Genomic DNA, 23126 nt, shown 5'->3' with positions numbered 1-23126 from the left:
GAATGCACCCCAACGCCTCCCATAATTTTTAGAAGATAATATTTTTTTCGGCGGAGCATGTAATTAACTAACCTATTAACATTTTATTTTCGCTTGACACAATCATAACACGCTACAAATCCTTTACACTTTATTTTTCTGTACCCTGATCCCCATACGACAAAGACGATATTGTTCCTGAGAAATTTTGTTGGGTATAAGAGATATTTACGGCAGACTATGATGTAGTTTTTCTGGCTTCATCGTATTACTTCCTACGATTTTCAAGTAATATCTGTTACACTGTACCGGCTATACCTACTCGTATCTGTGTCGATGCCAGCAACGCGTCTCTGATCTCCCGTGACGTCTTCTGTCACTCTGCACCAGCTCACATTAGTAAGCAGGTTCTGCAACAGATGTGCCATAATTTTAGAGAATTCTCCCGACCTGTATAAGATTTCCTATTTTCGCATTTTTAAGAAATCTCTCATTTGATATAAGCTTCCGTCCCATTGCTTTGTATTTTAGCCTACTTTTCGTACTTTGAACTTAATCAATGTGAGTTCCCGCTAATGTTCTGCAGTCCCTTAATTGTCCCTAATTTTTTTTAACTGTAGTGTACTCGATTTGACATCTACCTAACTCTCCTAGTTTCTTAGAAAAATGTCCATCTCCTTTGTGATTTTAAAAGTTTGTGTTCGATATCGCTTCCTGCTACCTATTGTAGAACTCTAAATGCCTATCACTCTTTAGTTTGTTTACGCTAAGCATTAACAGATGCCAGCAGTCAGGTATAATATTCATAACTATAGTGCTCTCACTGTAGCTTCTGTGTCAACCACACTTTCCAGTTACGACCAGAGGCATGTTACCCAGAGCACAATACAGCCATAGCAAACCTGTGTACATCCCATAGCGTATGGAATCTACAAATGTCTCTCTTTCATAACGGCTTGTAGTAACAATGAACGGTGATCGCCTATTCGGTTTAGCTTCATTATTACCTACCAAATTGCAGCCGGATGTTATATTGTATCTAGCAGCTGGTCCTCTAGATAGGAGGTGCGGGTACTTATTACTGATGAGGTCCATCCACAGACATTGTGACCATCAGAAATAGACTGTAACTGCTACTAAGCACTGATCCTTTATGTGAACAATTTCGCAACGGAAATGGATTACTTTATCATTCTCTGGTGCTCATGCTTTATGGGCAACTCGTCTTTCTGTTTATTGAAATGCATCCACACACCACTTATTCATCCAAAATAAACATGCTCCCCATTGAAGATCTGGGCTCAGTCTACGTTAAGGAAGAGATAAATATGGACGCTAAATTTGACTATTATTTTGGTTTTATTATGCCAAATTGTGGCAACCAACAGCGAAATTGTACAAGATAATACTTTTATTGGTCTCCTAAATAAACCAGAAATGCACGGGATTAGTTTTGTGGATACTGTCCTCCACGTAACATGCTTTTTGGTATCCATCCACACGCTCATTCACTTCGTACTTTATGATCTTACTTGCTCCCATACTTTCAAACATCGCTAACGACATGACGAAATACTTCTCTGAACACAAATCTATATTGACAATCACTTTCTAGCACCACGAAAAATAGTTTACTTACCCATCTGAATGAGAATATTGCGGACAATGATACTCTCGTAAGATAAACTTCATTCACAGGATACTGGTTTCTTAGCCAATAAGCTCAGGGGTGCCTCTTTCTCACGTGCTTTGTGTCAGCAAGAATAGGCTCCACTGTTCTGTGGCATTCGCCTTATGGCCATACTGGCTAACTAATTTTCACACGCATGATTTCATTAACTCACACACGCACACAGCCTATATCTTTCAGACGTCGGGAACGGCACTTTAATTGGCTCGTGCAATTTCCATCTATGGAGCTTGAGTCCAGTTTCATGTTTCTGCAGACGACCTTGTCCGTTCCCGCGTATGACAACGACAACACACGAGCTGTTACTTAAAGCTACGGAAGAAATAAACTGGAAGCTATGTTACAAGCACGCAAGCAAGTTAATCACCACGCGGCTGAAAGCCACGAGGTCTTCCACACAATTAACTATTTGTAATTCGTGCTCGCAATCCAGAAAATCAAAACTACACACGCATAATCTCAACTTAATGCTGCTCAGCCTGCTAATAATTCGGAGTTTACACCTTATTTCTCCACACGATTCTGAACCTAAGCCCGTTACATGAAAAAAGTCTCTAATCCAAGTTAGTTTACCTATTAAAAAATCGCAACCCAAAAAGATTTTACAGCCAATTAAAAAAAATTCCCGTGAAAGAAAAACGGATTACTTCCTAGTACTATCTCATGTACCCCAATACTTTACAAACCACACAGCACCAAGTATACGGACCATATCAAACCACAACCTGTCTCCATTGTCTTCAGGCCAACAAAGACCTTCTATCCCTTCAGGTTAGTGGAGGGGAAAAGTGAACTTTCTGAGGCATTCTGGTGTCATAATATGAAAGAAAATCTTGAAATCGGAAAAACGTTCCTCTTTCAACACAATTAGAAGTTTTACGAAACAGTAGTAGTTCATCTAACCATCGTTTCACTTATTTTCTGGTGCAGTCATACTATTCTCCTATGCAGTACTGGCAACTCTCGGATTTCGGCCTTCTCTGACATGAAGAGATACAGTCTTCTGCAACTTTTGCATACGGTCCTGAACAAAGATATTTTCTATTTTCACTACCTGTAATAAATCTTTCGTTTTGTGCCATGTGCCCAGAGTGAAGAGAGTGTCATAATGCTCTTGTTGCTTTCTGTATGTTATAGAGAACTTCAAGTTGCACATATCCTGCTCTTGACCTTACAGGAATAATGAATTTGGACTCGAAACACAATCTGTCGACATAGCAACAGTACTCGACAATGTAAAATAGTGCAAGATGTTTTAAATTCTCAACAAAAGAGATTTAATGTAGAGGGTGTAAAGGGTATGATTGCGCATATTTTTATACAAGGTTCCTTAATATGCATACACACCGGTGTGTTGTTTGTTTTTTCTCTGCGTCGAGCAGTCTGCCCACTAACGCATCAAATAATTTACTACCTGACGTTTTCTTCACGGTCGTAACTGCAGCACTAAGTGGAGTCCGCCTGTCGGTATCGTTTTCCGTCCACATGCCCACACGTCAACACCTGACCTGCTACCCAGGGGAAAGTAGGCATTAATGGCTTACTCTTGTCACATGTACTAGGAGGTACTAACAAACCTAAAAGCGTAGTACTCCTAATAGCTATAACTGTCTGTGATGATGTTCAGTACACTGTTTTCAGTCATACTCGTTGCACTCTATATATATGCATACAAAAACCAAGAGGGGACAAAAAGAAGAGAAGACCAAGACAAGTTCTCAGATTTAAAAAGGCATAAAGCATTTAGATATCTTTATCCTCTACTGATCCAACTGAACATGGAAACTATAATGACGGAAATAACAAAGGTTCTAAAATATGATTAAAATTCGTGTCTAAAGGCTACCAGTGGTAAGATTCGTTGTTGGTATTGCTATCCTTGGTGAGTGTAGGAAAGAATTACAAGATTGAATAGCATGGTGTAATAAGTGTAGAGTATGAAGTGACAGTAAATCAAAGGAAGATAGAAATAATGGAGAATAACAGGAATGAGATTAGAGCTAAGCATTACAACAAAGCTGGGGACAACGTAGTAGAGAAAGAAAAATAATTCTGCTATCTAGGAAACAGATACCCTATAGCGGGCAAAACAGTGGAGATATAGCAAGCAGACTACCGTACACAAGTCTAACAATTTCAAACTATAGCTTCAATTTAAAAAAGAAATTTCTCAGAATGTACGTCTGGTAAAAGTGAATCACCAACCACGAAAAAACCAGAGTAGAAGGGAATCGATCGTTTGACATGCATTGTTCCAGAATCTTTTTGAAAATTGAGCCTACTGACAAGAAATGTGGAGGTTATCCGTAAAATCGACGAGGAAAAGAATGTGTTGACTACAAGAAGGGACAGGATGAGAGGACATGGTTTAAGACATCAAGGAACATCGATTAGTGGGAGATGCGGAGAAAAAATTGTAGTGAAAAAGATGTTTTTGGTCACATCCAACAAAAAACAGAGGTCATTGGTTGTAAGAGGTACTCTACGATGAAGAGTTTAGGACAAGAGAAAAAGTAGTGAAAGGCCGCACGAAACCAGCCTGAAGACTGATGAAAAAAAGGAAAATAAAAAAAACTAAAAGTTGGCTGGACGTGTGGTCACCATCATTCGGTTCATGGAAGTGTAGCTTTGAAGTGAAAACTTCAAATATTTTGAATTTAACATCCTTCTGTGATTTCATTTCTAAAACGTAAAGTTAAATCGTATATCTCATAATCTACTGGTTACGTACTTAAGTAGTGTGTGGATAATCACATTAGCTTATACTAGACCGCATCTGCGATATATCTGTTCCGTAAAGTTATAGCTCTTTAAAACTTTTACAGTTGTCTTCTGAAGAACTGTTAGTTTTGTGCTGTGAAGTCCTCGCCAATAGGGAGCATGTTTTCTTCATTTCATCTTCATTATCTTGCGATTCGTACCTCATGAACCATGGACCTCGCCGAGATGGAGTAGCTTGAGTGCCTCAACGATTCCAACAGCAGTATCGAAGGTAGCAACCACAAAGGAGGCCTATCTGTGGAGAGGTCAGACTAACCGGTGGTTGCTGAACAGGGATATCAGTCTTTTCCGTGGATTAGAGACAACAGTTTGGATGATTCATCTGACCTTATAAGATTAGAAAACAAGGCCTTGCTACCTTGGTACTGCGAACATCTGAACGCTTACTACAGTTGTTATTTTTTTTCGAGGGCTTGCAGCTCTACTATATGGCTTAATGATGATGGTATTCTCTCGAGCGAAATATTCCGGAGATATTCTCCCTTTCGAATCTTCTTGCGTAGACAAATCAAGATGATGATGTAATCGGCAAAAAGGAAACTGCTATTTTACAGATCACAGCCTGGATTGGGGATAGACACCTTAATCAGGCAGGTAGGTTAGATAATTACAAAAAGAAGGAAAGGCATAGATTTAAGTTATATACAGTGGTAGTTAGTGAAACTGGACTTCTGGTCAGGTGAGTACAGGGTTCTAAATACAAAATTAAATAGGCACGATGCTGGAAAAGGGCAAAAAATAAATAATAAAACAGGAATGCAGTGAAGCTGCTATGGACAGCGTAGTGAAAGAACTTTCGTAGCCATGATAAACACGAAGTCAACATACACCACAGTACTACGAACTGATATGCCTACTATGTCCACAGCCGATTAAGAGATTTCAACAATGTATCGTGAGATAGGAAAAATTATTCATATACGTAAGAGAAACGAAGACTTAATTTAGATGGGGTCCGGCCTTCCAAAGTAGAAAGAGGTAGAGAAGAAAAAATAGTATACATAGTAATAGGGGGTAGAAAAAAATGAAATGATCGTATGACACTGATGGTGGGCAGACCCACCTGGGGAAGTTCGGCAGCTGAGTTATATTTTCAGCTGACGACACTGGAAGAGTTACGGGTCGATGATGAAGAGGAGAGGAGAACACAAAACCCAATTCCTGAGTGGAGAAATCTCCAACACGGCCCGGTATCGAACCCGGGCCCGGTGCAAGGTCGTCAGACGCTCTGTTCCCGTACCTACGGGTGGACGAGATATACGAATGAGAAGTGTATGCCGCCTGGCAGAATTTCGTGCAGAGCATAATTTAATCACTGCAGTTAATTGGTTTAAGAGTAATGAAAGAAAGTTGACCACATGGAAAAGATCTGGAGACATCGGATAGGTTTCAGATGGATTATACAGGGTGAATCACTAACTATTGCCACCTAGAATAACTCCGAAAGTATGATAGTAGCTAAAAGGTTTGTGGGACAAATGTTGCATGGGACAACGGGGGCCATGATATGGCTTTGGTGTTTTGTTGCTGGGTGGAGTCGCGTCAGATATATGAAGGTCAACATTTCTTTTTTTAAAAAAAATAGGATGCTATAGTTTGGTACTTGTTTTCTGATAGCGGCTATCGAGACGAATCCAATAATGATACCAGTAAGCTCTCTGAAGGTCAATGAAGGTCACGAAGGTGGCACGAACGTCCATTTACAGATGGTTTTTGAAGTGATGACCATTGGTATCAATGCAGTGTTGCAATCTTCATATCATGGATTGAGTGGTATTCCTTATCACATCAGCACTTATCGAAGCACATGCTCTGACAATTCTCTCTCGTACGTCGCGCAAATAGTAAATATTCGTCGAATACGGTGTATACATATAATGTGACATTGATATGTAAACACCATTCGACTGTTTGTTAATACAACACTAATAGGAACGGTAAGACTGCCAACGAAATTCAGTGAGAGCTAGAGACTTATAAGCTGTAAGATATCCTCAACGTACTCACCCTACACGTCGTACATTTAAATATGTGTATGATAAATTGAGAATAACTGGATATTTAACGCATCGGAAACATATCCGGCAAAGGAAAGTTACTAACGAGGAAACCGAAATTGGCACTCTTGCCACTGTGGTTCGAGATCTTAATGTTAGTTCGCGTCACATCGCAATGGAATCTGGCATGAGCCAAAATAGTGTTGTTCGTGTTTTACATCGCTGTAAATATCATCCTTACCATATCAGTCTCCACCAATAATTAACTGGTACGGATTGTAAGAATTGCTTGAATTCTGCCAATGGGCACAATTTCATATTCAGAGGGATGACACATTTATTGATTTGATTTTATTTACTGACGAGGCTAAATTCACGAACCATGGAAATAAGTTTCATAACATGCATTATTGGACAACTGAAAATCCATGTTGACTGTGGCAAGGTGCACACTAAAAACCGTGGTCGGTGAATGTATGGTGTGGTATTCTGGAGGACAGAATTATAAGCCCCTATTTCGTCGAAGGAAATCTTATTGGTAGGAAGTACCCCACATTCTTGCAAGAAACATTAGATCTGTTATTGGAGGAAATACCTTTAGGAACAAGGAACAGAACGTGGTATCAACACGATGGGTGTTCAAAAATGGTTCAAATGGCTCTGAACACTATGGGACTTTAACATGTGAGGTCATCAATCCCTTAGAACTACTTAAACCTAACTAACCTGAGGACATCACACACATCCATGCCCGAGGCAGGATTCGAACCTGCGACCGTAGTGGTCGCACGGTCCCTGACTGAAGCTCCTAGAACCGCTCGGCCACAGCGGCCGGCCACGAAGGGTGTCCCGCACACTTTTCGCTGATGGCTAGAAATGAGTTGCAGAGACAAATCCCAAATCGTTGGATTGGATGCGGAGGAGATGTGACGTGGTCGGCTCGTTCGCCACACTTGACGCCTCTGGATTTTTTCTTGTGGGGATTCATAAGAGACATTGTTTATAAAGACGTTCCAACTGAAAACCAGTCATAGATGCTTTAATCAAGTGCATCTGTACTGAGCCAAAGGCCTTTTCAAGTCTCAAACATAATGAAGGATCATGCAGACCGAAGCTGATTACTTGTACGCGAAAATACAGATCCCTGCTTGACTCATAGACCATAATTTCTTTCCTCTTTCCTTTTATCTTCACACGTGTTTTATATTTTCCGTATGGATGAATGTTTTCAGCACCCAAAACGTCGGAAGTTCTTGTAACTATTACCTTCCAATCGTCTAAGTCCTAACGCTGAAAAAGTTGAAGGTTTTAAACCATAGTAGCGTTGGTAAATCAAGCAAAGTCTCGCTGAAGACATAATCACGCTTCCATTTGAAGTGATTTATTGAACCAGGAAAAATAAAATCCAGGTGGCCAAAGCGAGATTATAGTGCCATCCCTTCCATTACTAGAACAGACTTTGAATTGCTGTTCTTCCTGCAACGGACTGGATCAGTACGAGCAACTGTTCCTAGAATTGGAACAACATAGAATGTACCATTATAATTGCTTACAGGCCCATGACACAATCTGATGATGAAGTGAAGGAAATATACTGCTCATTTGAGGCAATGTGACAGTCCACACAGACTTTAGTATTGTCTTAGGAAAAAAATTATATATTTAGAAAAACTATTGTTTTTTTTAAACAATTAATAACCTTTATTGAGTATAGGTATTTTGCGTCCCAACAATAAACGTTGTTGTCAGTATATGAACCAAAACTATTTTTCCTGTCATGTTCCATAGTTCATTACTTTATATTCCATTGTTGACAGTTCTTTAGCTTATTTCCTTTCAGACTATTTCATTCGTGGAAATATCACGTACATAGGAGCTCAGCAGCACTGTCTACAGAGCGACGAAACAAATGGACATGACTGCCATCTAGTAGCCGTTTGCTGAATACGCCTGGTGTCCGTCGACCTGACGCAGCCTACACCCGGGAAACTTCGCTTTACAAACACCGCTGTTACTCCATTTTGCACCACGTTCATAAATAATATAAAGAAGGAAACCAGTACAGTGAAGAGACATACTACCTAGACTTGTCGTACTCTTCTCGCCGTGAAGTATATAGTATATGAAAACACACACACACACACACTCCTTTCTACTGATGAAGTGAAATATAGTGAAATTTGAGTCAGGCTGTATTGAGTGACTGACTGACTGTGTGTGTGTGTGTGTGTGATATTACTAAGGTGATGTTAGGGGAATCAATACAGAAACTAATAATTAAGTACACGTCTGGTAAGCTGGTGCATTAACAAGAAAGATTTCAAGCCACAGAGTGAAAAGCTAATAACACAAATAACTAGGAGAAAGAAGAATGAGTTAAATAATGAACAGAAATGCAAGAAAACGTGAGAGAACAGTAGCAGAAATAAAAAAGCGATGGAGAAATAGCAGCACAGGAACTGTGAGGATGATCGTGACTTACCTCGGAAGTCATAATTCAACACGACGGTCAGGCAGGTTCCTGCACCCATTCACGCGGAACAAGTAGTATGTCATGATCTTTGTCAAATTCTCAGTTTGGAGAAAATCAGGCTTACCAGAGTTTCCCGTTTGCAGGTTCACGACGTTCATCCAGCACAGTGCTCAAACTTCAACTACTACAATATATGGCTAGAGAACCACCTCATTAAGTATTATCTGTTTTACAAACTCTTTAGTATTATTTAATGGCTTAGACTATGGTGTTCAACATTGTCAGTTACTATTGCCCGGAGAGAGTTTTACTACAGTTCATTGAGCTTGAGAAAGGAGAGGGTAATACCCCGTGTCGGCAGATACACCACTACTCTCGAATAGCGTCAAGAGACCGGTAGGCTCACGTCTCCAATAGACGGAAGTGTCACCATCAACGTATCACATGCCCTCAGTGCATGAGATACTGCCAAATGGTTAGGAGTATAATGCAGGCCACTGGTGCAGTGTCTGGTGACCTGGAACTTCACCCAATCACCCCCCCCCTCCCCTTGAACGCCTTTTAGTGAAAATTTCTTCCACCACCAGGATTCTAATCCACTAAAACCGAGTCGAGTGCCACCGAACAGACGCTACAGTGCCAGGACTCTGAAGTTCAGTTCTTTGCGAAAGGAAACAGCAGCACATAAACGCTACATGCCAGCACATACTACTGGAACACACACAGCTCCGTTGCCTATTAAACTGTACGGAAAAGCGCAGTCTACCATAAAAATACCTGCACTGGTGCTAGGAGAAATTAAAAGTATGTGTTCATGCACGCGCTTCCCTTACTTAACTACCAGTAGTTGATGTTAAAATAGAAGGCGGAGACTCTGCGACTTGGTAGCGGCAAGAATAACTGTTAATCTAAAGTTGAAAATCTGTAAATTAGGTGTAGTAGATGTAAGGGAGATGTGTTAATTTACTTAGGCCACATATTTTGTAAAGTGAGTTCCATTTTACGCTTTTGTCGTTATTAGTGGGTTTACTGTTTACGGCTACTCTAATCAACAATATGCTATCAAATAGATTTTTTGAAGTACACCTAGATGGAGAGATAAGCAAGAAATATAGGTTAAATGATGGCCTGCCCCAAGGATCCGTGCTAGCTCCATTACTTTTTAATATATATACATCAGACCTACCAGAGACATCTTCTAAGAAGTTTATCTATGTAGACGATATTGCTCTCACATATCAACATCAAGACTTCCACAATTCCGAAAGAATAATTGAGGAAGACCTTATCAAAATGGATGAATATTTCGAAACATGGAGGCTCAGACCTAATACTTCTAAAACCCAAGTCTCCTGTTTCCACCTCAACAACAGACAGGCAAACTATCCACCCCACGTAAAGTTCAGAGGCCAGCTGCTTAACTACAATCCCCTCCCAAAGTATCTGGGAATTACATTGGACCGATCTCTGACGTACAAGGAGCACTTATACAAATGCGCAGCAAAAATCAAAACCAGAAATAATGTCCTACACAAACTCACTGGAAGTAGCTGGGGAGCAAGCGCCACAGTTCTCAGAACATCTGCTCTTGCACTAGTGTATTCGATGGCTGAATACTGCGCTCCGGTCTGGCTAAACAGCACTCATACAGCAACGGTGGACACGCAGCTAAACGACACCATGAGGCTCATCTCAGGCACTATTAAACCGACGCCCCACCAATGGCTCGCGGTACTGGCTAACATAGCCCCACCTCATCTAAGGCGAAGATCTGCACTGAAAAGGGAATGGCAAAAGTGCGCTAACAACCGTGACCTACCCTTACACGAAGACTGCAAGAATCCCAGCCACAGCCTCAAGTCCCGTAAGCCATCATGGAGATTAGGGAAACAGCTGATCAAGGACAACTATGATAACGACGAAGCCTGGCGGCGGGAATGGGATATGTCTAACCCTGATCACCTTAACTTAGTCTCGGACCCAACCGTACGGCCCGAGGGCTTCGGTCTTCCCAGAAAATCTTGGACAACTTTAAATCGTATCCGAACAGGCTATGGTAGATGTAATTACTGGAAGCACAAATGGGGACAGACTGACTCACCCAACTGCGACTGTGTGAATCCACAAACTCTACATCATATCGCAATGGACTGCCCTACGAGGAGATTCCCTGGCACAATGCAGGAGCTGCACCTCCTGGAGGGAGATGCTTCTGGCTGGCTGAGGGACTTGGACATACAACCATGAGTCTGGTCTACTCTTCTCCTTCTGAAAAACCTATTACTAGATACTATTACTATAATTTCTATGTATTTTTGTGTATTTTGTGTTTTACTTCCTTTTTTAGATCTAATAATTGTTTGTTGCCTGTAACATTGACCATTCATTGTTTTTATACGTTGTTTGTGTTACTACTTACTTACTGCTGTATTCTATTAGCCATACGAAATATATACATACTGTTTACAAATTTCGTTACATTTCTTAACCGAAATGTTCATAACTTTCATGCTATATATGCTGCAGCAGCACTGTGAAATGTAGTCTGACGTCCTACCGTTAATTACTAAAGTCCAATACATATTGCTTCACATTTTAAAGCACAAATTTTCGACAGAGTATAACGCAATTTTAACTACTCTAATAAACATGTTACACGAATTGTGTGTCTTGGCTGGTAATCTACGTTGGAAACTCAAACTTTTGAGCGTGAAATGTAGATTTAAGCTGCTCTGTTCACACGCCTTATGGTGTGTTTGTCTTTAGCCTCCTGATCCAGTTCTCCAAGGTTCTTACAAGCAGGAAAGGATTTCCTTCTTTGCTATTTATTTGATGCACTATTTGTTATGGAGCATTTCACTCACTTTGAGTGTAATATGAAATTCACGTTGTTGCTTAAAGATTCATGACAGATCGGGACTCTGAGATTCGCCTGCAGCAACAAATATCCATGTTTGAACGCCAGTGCAGTCACCGTTTTGTCCTTCAGGATAGCTCATTACTGTATAGTGCGCGATGAAAAGGTATGACCAAAACTTCAGTAACATTCCACAGTACGATAAAATGTGTTGTATGGACATGCGTCCGGCAAATCTTTATTTTCATGTCGAAGCTCTTTTCTAATTCTCTTCATAATCACATTATTCATGGGAAACACACACAAACAGGACGTACCAGTGTTATATGGAACGTTTTCTTAAACAAAATGCTCAAAATACCTTTCAGGCTTAAGCATTGGAAACGCGCTGAAACCACGAAAGTACCAGCATTACATGAAACGTTTTCTGACATGAAATGCTTAAAATACCCTTCAGATTACGTTTGGTGGGTAGTATAGTAGGGAGAGTAGTGACGCAGGTTGTGTCACTGATGACGTCATCGATGAGTCATGGGATTTCCCTAGCCCTCCCCCCTCTGACAAAGGACAATGGCCATGTGTAAAATCGTGGGAAATTAAAATTTTGGCGAGAAATTCAAAAATAGAAAAATTGTGCAAGTGTGTTTCCTATGGAAGCAGGACTGTTGTCCTAAGTATAAATTACTGTACAATTCAAAATGGTGCATTGTCATATAGACCGACTTGGAATACTGGCCTGGCTCTCTGACGTCACATTCAGAGACATGAAACACGAGCACCAGCCTAACTATGACGTAAGAATCCAAGATGGGTGACCTAGAATACAAGATGGCGATCGAACAATAGCGACCAGGGCGTAATGGTATTGTTCTAATATCCAGGCTTCAGATAATGTCGTGAGGCTACTATTCACTCCGAGAAAAAATTTGAGTCTCTCCACTGGCGTCTTTATTTAAAAAAACACCAGGAGGAACAGACCATGTGGAGACAATAAAATAAGAGTTAACGTTGCTGACCAAAATGTCTGTGCTTCCATAGATGAAACCACTGACGCAGGCGCACGTTATGTTGCAAATATTGTTGGTCTGCTAAAAGGTGACGAGCCTGGAGAACTGGTCCTAACGTGTAAAACTCTCGGGGGGGGGGGGGGGGGAACAAATCGACAACTGCTATTTTACTTGACAACTCTATGGAGCTATGATGGCCGGATGGTGCGCACAGAGATAATGTAGCAGATGACGCTTCATACATGGCTCAAGCAGATAAGGGAATTCAGATTTTCAATAGAGTTACACAGAGTTGCAAACCAGTCTGGTCAAAGTACACTGATGCGGACAAACTAATTTCCTGTGGCAAGAAAATTTTTGTGAAAGCCCCGTAACGAGTGCAGAAATTCAAGGAACAACCATCTTCATTACCCCCATCCTCCCCCTCAGCTTGTTCTTGCACGATGGGTTCTTTGGCTTACTGCCGCTGAGTATTGCTACACCAACTACACCAAAATGAAGATAATTTTTTGCGAGGCTGATAGCGATGTAATAAGTTCTACCAAAACTGAAGGCGGTCTTCACAGATACCTTGTGTGGAAACTTGGTATATGTGGTATACACCACTTCTAACCAACACCGAACAACGCGCTCCAGTACGCGGCCGCCAAATACATCGCTGGCCGCACTTCTCTGGGCGGCCCGCTGCTTCCATCGCTGGCCGTCTTCACACGCACGCTCCCTTACGTGGCCGAGAAATACATCGCTGGCTGCACTTCTCCGGGCGGCTCGCGGCTACCATCGCTGGCCGCCTTCGCGCGCGCACGTTTGTCAGCACCCAGCAATTGGCTACGCCAGGAAACATTGCGATTGGTTTTCCCTGGAAAACAGCGACCCCAGCCGACGGCTCCATTAGCTAGCAAGCCTTATATACACCCGGCCGCCGCCGCAAACGCCAGTTCTCACCGGGAAGTGCAGTACGCCGTGTTCCAGCTGCTTGTGGATGACTCGCCGCCCACTCGAGGTTACCTGGCTGCTCGGCGGAAATCTTGCGACTTCACTTGGAGAGACTGAACTTCACTGGACTTGGGAATAAATACGGGACGTGCACCCCACCATGAACATTTGGACATTGGTATAACCAAACTTTAATTATGCATTACTTCTGAGTGTGAGCCTGGGTAGACGCTTGGCTAACATAATTGTTAAAAAGTGATTTGTGATTTAATAAACCAGACTGAAGAGGTTATTGTGTTATTCCTGGTTATAACAGTATACATCAACACCAAATTTCCAGCGGTATCAAAAGCCATCACACGACTGGAAGCTGCTGGTACTCAACAGTTCGATGCCCTGGATATTGTGAAACTTTTGCAGAGTGAGTTGGGTCGAGCTCGTGTTATTGTGGCTGACAAAGTGATAAACAGCACCAACGGAATCCTGGATGTTCTATAATGAGCAAAATTAGTGACAGACTTTCTGCGAATGCCACAACATTTGAAGATAAGTTACCAAAGCTGGCCTGAAGTGACCTCGCCGGCTTCGTATACGCTATAGTGGCGTCCTCTGATGCCGAGAGGAGGTTTCCTCGGTACAAAACTATCCTCAGGGTCAAACGTAAATCTTTGAAAACGGAACCTGAAAATGTTAACTTGAGACCCAGCGTTACTCTGCAGAAATTAAAGATTGACGCCACTTATGAACTAATTAGGAATACTTTAAATAAGTGGTGTGCAGCAGTAAAAACATAGTTTAGTTATTTGGAGAGGTGTTATTGTTTTCACTGTACTTTGTGTCTTTTTTTCAGACATATGCCGACATTTCTAAAATAAGTGCTAGTTAGTTTCAAATATTGCCAGAAGTTACTACTATAGTCACAGTTCGTTCAGAAGTGAATTTTATATAAAATGGTATATTTAAAATATCAACAAAAATTTTTTTAAATAAACTTACATAAAGCCATGGTTTTTTTAAGGTATGTTTATGTAAGTTTTAGGCCATAAATTCTTACACATTTCACTGTTTTTCAGATCGCAAAAAACCTATTCAGGACGTATCACATACATTGTCATACAGTAACAGAACGCCAGTTTAGTTGGAGGTAATATTTCCGAAGAAGGGAAACAAACCACAATGTGTGAAGTGGCCACATTGTTTAGGTTTCTGTGGTTTTTCTATTTCGGATATTCAAATGTGTGTGAATTCCTAAGGGACCAAACTGCTAAGGTCATCGGTCCCTAGACACTATTAAGCTAACTTATGCTAAGAACAACACACACACCCATTCCCGAGGGAGGACTCTAAACTCCGTCGGGAGGGACCGCGCAATGGCGCCTTAAACCACGCGGTTTTTCTATTTCATTCAAATAGAACGTCGAGGTGTCTTCTTTGGAAAGGGCATGTCCAATTTGCTTCACAATGCTTGTTCTATCTAAGGATGCTGTGTCCCTTTCTTTAATAAAATTGAATGTAAGAAAACAACAGATATCTTCAGAATTGAAGTTATCAGCAAAAAAAGAAACTTGCTTCCCGGGAGAACTTTTGAAGTCAGTTGGTCTGAAAATTTTGACTCCAACAATAAGCTTATTTCTCTGCGGTTAACTCACGGGTTCAAACTGAACCCTGATTACGTACCGTAACATCCACTCGCCTATCACGTCCAACGTTGCAGTCGGCAGTTACTATGCTATCTGTGACGTTGACCACAGGCCGGCTGTTTACATTGTACTGGGGCACTTCGCGGAACAAATACAGATTACGGAAAAACCTTGACCAATTGGGTACTTTCGCAGCCAACCAACATTGCTGGACGATACATTACCGTATGGAAGAAACATTTAGTAATCCGTTTATTATTAAAATAATACCCGAGTATTATTTCGAATAAAATGTGTCTGGAAATGGCTTAAGAAACATTTATCGCAATAAGAAACGATACATATCACTATTCCTGACATTAATCAACAAGTCTGCGACATGGCGGACAAAACACATTCCATACAGCCACTTCTATTATTTATTTGTTGCGCGACGCTTTTTGATGGATTTACTGCCTCATCTTCAAATGGACAATCTCTTTACAGTGCTGAAAAATGAGCGACGTCGATTTTAAGAGATACCGAGCAAGGTGGCGCAGTGGTTAGACACTGGACTCGCATTCTGGAGGACGGCGGTTCAATCCCGCGTCCGGCCATCCTGATTTAGGTTTTCCGTGATTTCCCAAAATCGCTCCAGGCAAATGCCGGGATGGTTCCTCTGAAAGGGAACGGCCGACTTCCTTCCCCATCCCTCCCTAATCCGATAAGACCGATGACCCCGCTGTCTGGTCTCGTTCCCCAAACAATCCAATCCAATCCGATTTTAAGGTGTTTCTGCCTAGTGCTGCCTGTACCTTCCATATGGCCACTACAAATTATACAAAAAATATTAGTATCCATGAAAAAATGATGTCTGTCCACCCACCCACACACACACACACACACACACACACACACACACACACACACACACACACGCGCGTACATATTGTTTACTACGTATACTTATTGTTTACTAGATGATACAGGGAAATAACTTACTTCTGGCGTAAACCGTCAGGGCTTAGAGCACCTCTGTCGACAGACACGTTGTGTGTATATTATGCAGATTACAGAAATCATCGAACGATATCTTAGCATACTATTACATCATTACACTTCTTACAACATACTTGTGAAGATATATAAAATCAGAATCACTGACACTTCAACAAAGTAAAATGATTGTCCGCTTGTGGATGATGGAATAAAACACTCTAATGAAGGAAATGTATAGCAACAGTGACAATATTCAGCGAGTTCCGTCATTCGATCTGTAACATTCGCAGGCTCAATCAATATCCAGTATCGATGTTAGTCAATTATAATATTGCCTTAGGTTCTCAGAGAATGAACGATGCGATATTTAAGTCTTTATCGACACAGGTTCTCAGATGTCGCATCAGATGCAGTTACTATAACTTCGATGTACTTTTGTTACAACATTCTACGCAACGCCCGAGGACCTGAGCCATAATGGACGAAAGTAACAAAGAAGTAAGCATAAGGCGTTGACAGCAGGTGAAATTCTTCCAGAATGATTACAGAAGCGTTAATACAAATCAAAAGTCACACCGTGTGGACCACAGTAAAGTCAAGTGCCACTTCAAGTTCCACACGGAGCGCTGTGTGGAATGTGACGTCACGTCAAGGTGCTGCTGGCCCAGCCTGCAGTAGGCGGCCTTCCGACGGCTTCGTGACTTCCGGCTGCACAAACAAAACAAGGATCACGGTCGTCAACTCCGTCCTTAATACCGCTGCCAAACTCTTCTTGCTGCATTGTAAAGCTCTGCTCGTTCGCGAATTCATTCTAGGTCTACGTCGCTTCGATGACACTACATGGAAATTATTACAAACAGAACAAACAACTGAGTAGTACAGACGTTTTGTCTACGCTGATCATTACTTTCACTTTACGTAAAGAGTGTTCTGAAACTGTTATGTTACTGCTAAGTTGTAAGTCTATTCCAAAGAACTATAGCTTTACTCGCATGACGTTGTGCTTAAGGTCTTCATTGTTGGATGTGAGGTCCGCCAGTTATGCAAAACACCGTTTTTCCTCAGTACCCAAACATGTTTCGGCACCACTGCGCCATCATCAGTGGGTTTCCGCTTTTCTTTATTCTGTAATGTGAACATTTTTGTTAAATGATTATAAAATAACGTCAATATTTAGTTCAAACAATAGAGCGTTTCTTTTTGTAAATGCCTTTACAATAGGTGTGCATGAATTTTCCGGATCACTTGTGTGTTAATTACTACAGGTAGCTTGCCATCTGCAACCAAATTATGTTGCTGGGAAAGTTTTTTGCTGGAAGTTAACCTCATCAACGTCGTTTGGTAGCAGATGACAACCTACCTGCAGTAATTAACTCATAAGTGATCCGAAAAATTCATGCACATCTATTGTAAAGGTCCATTAAATTTCGGGCATGCAGCCGCGCAATTAAAATTTCCTTCACTGATATTTCGGACGCGTATCGTCCGGCCGTCCTCAGAGTGAGTCACAAGACTGACGACAAAATGCCAAGCGCGGCCTTATATGCTCCACCGCGGCGGTACTGCGCATTCGGGTCACAGATGCTGGTCGGCGGCAGAGACATACGCTACACATGCGCCGCCTTGGCGAAGGCGTACAGACATTCGATTCGCTTATCGATGTATGATCGGCGGCGGTGACACGATGAAGACTTCTCTGCAGTTTAATTACTCCAAGAGCCGGATTCCATGCTTTGTCCAAATTAAAACCATTATCTCTATTTATTAAATTGTTAGCTAATCTAATTTCTATAGCTTCCTTGAAGACAGATTCCCAAAAACAAGAGGTGGATGTCAAAATCTTCACATCACTGTAATTCATGGAATGCTCTGTATCAATACAATGTTCGGCCACAGCTGACTTGTCTGGCTGTAATAAGCGTGTGTATCTTCGATGCTCCACACACTTTTCATGAACGGTGTGTGTTGTTTGACCTATGTACGACTTCTCACAATTTCCGCAAGGAATCTGATACACAACCGCTTTACGAAGCTGTAAATAGTCCTTCACAGAGCCGAGTAAAGCTGCAATCTTCGTGGGGGGCCGGAAGATCACCTTAACACAGTGTTTCTCAAGAATACGGCCTATCTTCGAGGAAAGAGCACCCACATAGGGCAAACACGCACTACATCTGAAGGAATTACTATCTTCTTCCCCATCACATACCTGCTTTTTAGGTTTTGCATCGAATGCTCTACGAATTTGTTGCGGAGAAAATCCATTCGATTTAAAAATGCTCTTGAGGTATGTGAGCTCTTCTTGCAAATTGTCTTTATCGGATATACAGTGCGAACGATGCACTAAGGTCTTAAGGACACCTATGGTCTGTGAAGGGTGATGGCAGCTACTGGCCTAGAGATAAATAAAACGAAAACCCACTGATGATGGCACATTGGTGCCGAAACATGTTTGGGTACTGAGAAGGAGCCGGCCGCTGTGGCCGAGCAGTCCTAGGCGCCTCAGTCCGGAACCGCGCTGCTGCTACGGTCGCAGGTTCGAATCCTGCCTCTGGCATGGATTTGTGTGATGTCCTTAGGTTAGTTAAGTTTAAGTAGTTCTAAGTCTAGGGGACAGATGACAGCTGTTAAGTCTCATAGTCCTTGGAGCCATTTGAACTGAGAAAAAACGGTGTTTTTCATAACTGGTGGACCTCACATCCAATAATTTTAACTGCAAACACGGCCAACACAAGGAGCTGCAAATCAAAATGATGGTCTTTATGGTTATTTTATACTTTCAACCTTCTGTATTTGCTGCTTTTTTACACTTTGTAAGAATGAATAAAATTTTAATCATATTGTTGTTTGTTATATTGAACAACCCGCTTTTAGATTCCCAAATGCCCTGTTTCGTGATAATCATGTGTATATTAATGTAATGACACACTAATCTGTGACCCGTGCACCACAGGGTTGCATAATGTAGGCACATATATCACCACAGTATTCATTAGAAAAATATATGTATTGTGCTTCTCAAATCGTTGCCTTTCAATACAATTGGAACTTCAAGTTGCAACTGAGTCGTGTTAAAGTAATACATTAAAAGGCAAGTGTAAGAAACGTGACTTGCATCATTTTGTTGCAAACTATAAAAATAGCTTACATGACAGTTAAGAGTCAAAACTATACTCAGTGTGTTCATAGTTAATTTTTATTTATTTCGTTATCTACCTGATGGATAATATTTACAGTCGAGACCACATTATATCGCTTTAACTCCGATCCACTGATACAATAAAATTCTTTCTTTTTACAACATTCTATTCCCGTATAAATCTACACAAATCAGTGAATAGGTAACACAATTTAAGCTAATAATGTATACATAGCGCTATTAGATATTATCTGGAATGTATCAAACCCCATACACTAATTTTATCAAAGCCGTCTGAGCCGTCTTTAAGTTTTAAACAATTTCTTGGATATGATAGTGCCTTTCAAAGGTGTATTTAACAACTGAACTGGAGAAAAGGAAAGGAAATTATATTACAAAAAGCGATCAAAAATTTTCCCTTCGAAACTCCAGAATCGGTATGCCAATCAGGGAAAATCCCCGTGAGCACTGAGGCACTCATACCACGTACGCACCAGGTTGAAGATAACCGATTAGTAAAACACTGTGTCCTGCTTTGTGAAGAAGTCCGTAACTGCCTGATGCACATCCTCGTCCGACAGGAGCAGTTGACCCTTCACGGCCTTTTTTAAGGGACCGAAGGCGAGATAATCGCATGGGGAGATGGGTGCCCGACTATTCCCACTTGAGTTGACGTAACTTCTGTGTTACAACATTTGCGATATGGGGGCGCCTTGTGTCAGATTCCGACCAGCACGGAACGAACTGCACCAATCTACAACGGTGCTTTTTGACGACGTGTTACACCACTGCCATTTTTCATTCTGCGAAGGATGTCTACCGGTGTTTGTTCTTCGGCACGCAAGAGAAGGATAACAGCACGTTGGTCCTGTGTGGACGCATTTGGTATTGACGTCGCCATAGTTCACGTTTACGCGTTTGCCGCGCTTTCGTCGGAAAGACACGAATGCCATACTGATCCCTATTCTATATGTCGGCCCTTATGTACCAGCATCGGAGTCGCGCTATGTTGCAAATACGCTACTGCAACGCTGGACTCGCATTCGGGAGGACGACGGTTCAATCCCGCGTCCGGCCATCCTGATTTAGGTTTTCCGTGATTTCCCTAAATCGCTCCAGGCAAATGCCGGGATGGTTCCTTTCAAAGGGCACGGCCGACTTCCTTCCCCGTCCTTCCCTAATCCGATGAGACCAATGACGTCGCTGTTTGGTCTCCTTCCCCAAAACAACCAACCAACGCTACTGCAACGCCCTTAGACGGCAGCTTTTTGATCGCTCCTTGTAGCCTGATTATTGGCAGGAGGAGTGGAGGAAACAAAACATAAGTCCTTACAAAAAATATTCAAAATTATTATTGAAAAACTACTTTATTAATCAGCAAACAATTTAACGCTACCACTTTATGACAAGTATATAGTACATCCAATGCTCTTAACTTAAATAGTATAATTTGTGTGCGATTTCTGCATACTAATTCCTACCAGGCTCTAACGTTTAAAAAGACTAACATTTTCTGTATTCATATTTTCATATTTTTAGCATTACTGACATTAGTTGGTAATGCGACGGAAAAAAACATCGCAGATTTTAGGTACGATGCTTGCGGAACCTTTTAGAACCTAGTGCGTTTCCAAAATTGCAAGTAGAATAGCAGCAAATAGCTAATAGTTTTTTTACTGAATATGTACACGTGACTGTGTGTGTGTGTGTGTGTGTGTGTGTGTGTGTGTAAAACCCATGTGCGCAAACGTACCGTATATGTTCTACGGCGGTTTCAATTCAGATGTTTACCTCATGCACTTATGCTTGAGGAATTGAATTGGGTGTGATGGAGTACAAAAATTGGGTAAAAATTTGAAAGGAAACATAATGGGACATCCATTTATCACATAAGCATATTTGTTTGTATTAACACTTAAACATTACGTGTTTACATTATTCCAAGACAAAAAAGAAACCAGCATGCTGTACATATAGAACAGTACCAAAGCTATGTAACGATCAAAATTATGAGTTTAATTTGTACACTACAGCACTGAAGATGATCACTATGTAATTGAAAGTCGATTTTACTGTCAATAAACCGTCAAAATTACGGCCAACGCTAACCTTCCTTCTTATTGAACAGTAACTGTTTCATCTAGGTGACTGGTGAGTGCATTTGTAGTGCAGTATAGTGTACTACCTGCGTTGTTGTTGTTGTTATTGGTGCTGGCAGTTTTGATTAAGACGATAATGAGGGAAGCGAGAACACGAAAAACGGTGGAGGAATCTGGTATTCAACTCGGGACGCTGGCGCAATGTTTGTTGGTCAGAAATTTCGCAACACCATATCGTCTTCCCTTTCCGCCCAAATTTTGAGGATGACTGCTCCGTACTGCACTATCTTCAGCTATCCTCATCTAAGCTGGTCTTCCTCCTTTCTTTCTGTGACGAATCCGTTTCTCGTATGGTTCTGCTCTAAGAATTCATTTACTACAAGGAATCCAAAACGGAATTTTCTTCTTTCATCTCCCGTCTTTTCGTCTCGTTACGTGCCCAGTTAATCTCTATTTGTTTCGTAACAGTCGCTATTTGGTCTTCAGCTCCTTTCTTTTTTCTCATCAGTTTGTTTGTTTTCTCTATCTTCTTGTTATGCCCATATTCCATAATTTATTTCACTTTAGGGAATCCTTGACTTTTGAGCTGTTTGTGAATTTGGCGTGAATTTCTAATTTTGTTAGTATTGCCAGTATACACCGATTACAGACTTTATGATACGTTGCGAATTTACTTATGGGTACAGTACTCAGCTTGTTAAACTGACTCCGTGCTTCTTATTTCTCCGAGTGACTACCCGCTTGCTGTTTACAGTTACATTAACTATTCATCTTCACTATTTTCCTGTCGGCACACAGACATAGTATTTTGGCCTTATTGTAATTAACATTCAGGCCTACTGACATGCTATCTCTGTGCTGTCCCTCCATCCCTTACCGATCTGCAAATCGATGTTGGTTAAAACAAGATATGTTTAAGACTATTCCTATTTCACCCCTGGTTAATGATCTGGAACATGGTTTTGGTGAAATACCTTACCTGACTCCTGTCTCACTTCTTTGCTATCTCTCGATACAATCAGCTGGAAGTTGTAGCCTAGTTGTATATATTCTTCAAGAAACTGCGGTTTCATTGTACCTTTCTCAAATTCATAACGAGTTTCCTGGAGAACTTTCGTTTGTAAAGAATACAGAATGTTTTGGGAAGATGACACATTATCTTTTAGTATACAATTCCATGAAACCACAGGAGAGTAAGTAAACTAACTGACGAAGACTTGCAAAAATTCAAGTCAATTTTCATAGATTGTAAAGCTACGTCATACGTGATTTGAGGGAAAAATAGTCGCAGCTGTAGTTCGTGGTAGTAAGGTGGTACATTGAATGGGAATGGTATTAATAAATAAACATGAACTTTGGAACATGTATTAAACAAATTAGATGCTGAAAATCAGTGGGAAGGAAATGTCTCATATCCTGTTTCCCACACGTTCCAAGCATTTTAAAATACATCAGTACAGACAGAAATTCCACGTTTTGCCATCAGCCCAATCATAAAATAATTACTTCTCACATTCATTTTAGCTAAGCTAGATTACTGACGAGTATGTGTG

The 23126-nt window shown here is 41.1% G+C and overlaps 1 protein-coding gene across 1 annotated transcript in view; it reads right to left on the bottom strand.

Annotated features, from left to right (window-relative positions):
* The window catches only part of LOC126235970 (cytochrome P450 306a1), a 417442-nt gene that overhangs the window by 153514 nt on the left and 240802 nt on the right, over nucleotides 1-23126 (bottom strand). The window lies entirely within an intron of this gene.

The sequence above is a fragment of the Schistocerca nitens genome, chromosome 1 (genome assembly GCF_023898315.1).
Source record: "Schistocerca nitens isolate TAMUIC-IGC-003100 chromosome 1, iqSchNite1.1, whole genome shotgun sequence".
Taxonomy (NCBI): domain Eukaryota; kingdom Metazoa; phylum Arthropoda; class Insecta; order Orthoptera; family Acrididae; genus Schistocerca; species Schistocerca nitens.
Note: the sequence above shows the minus strand (reverse complement) of the source record. Positions and strands in the feature narration are given on the sequence as shown.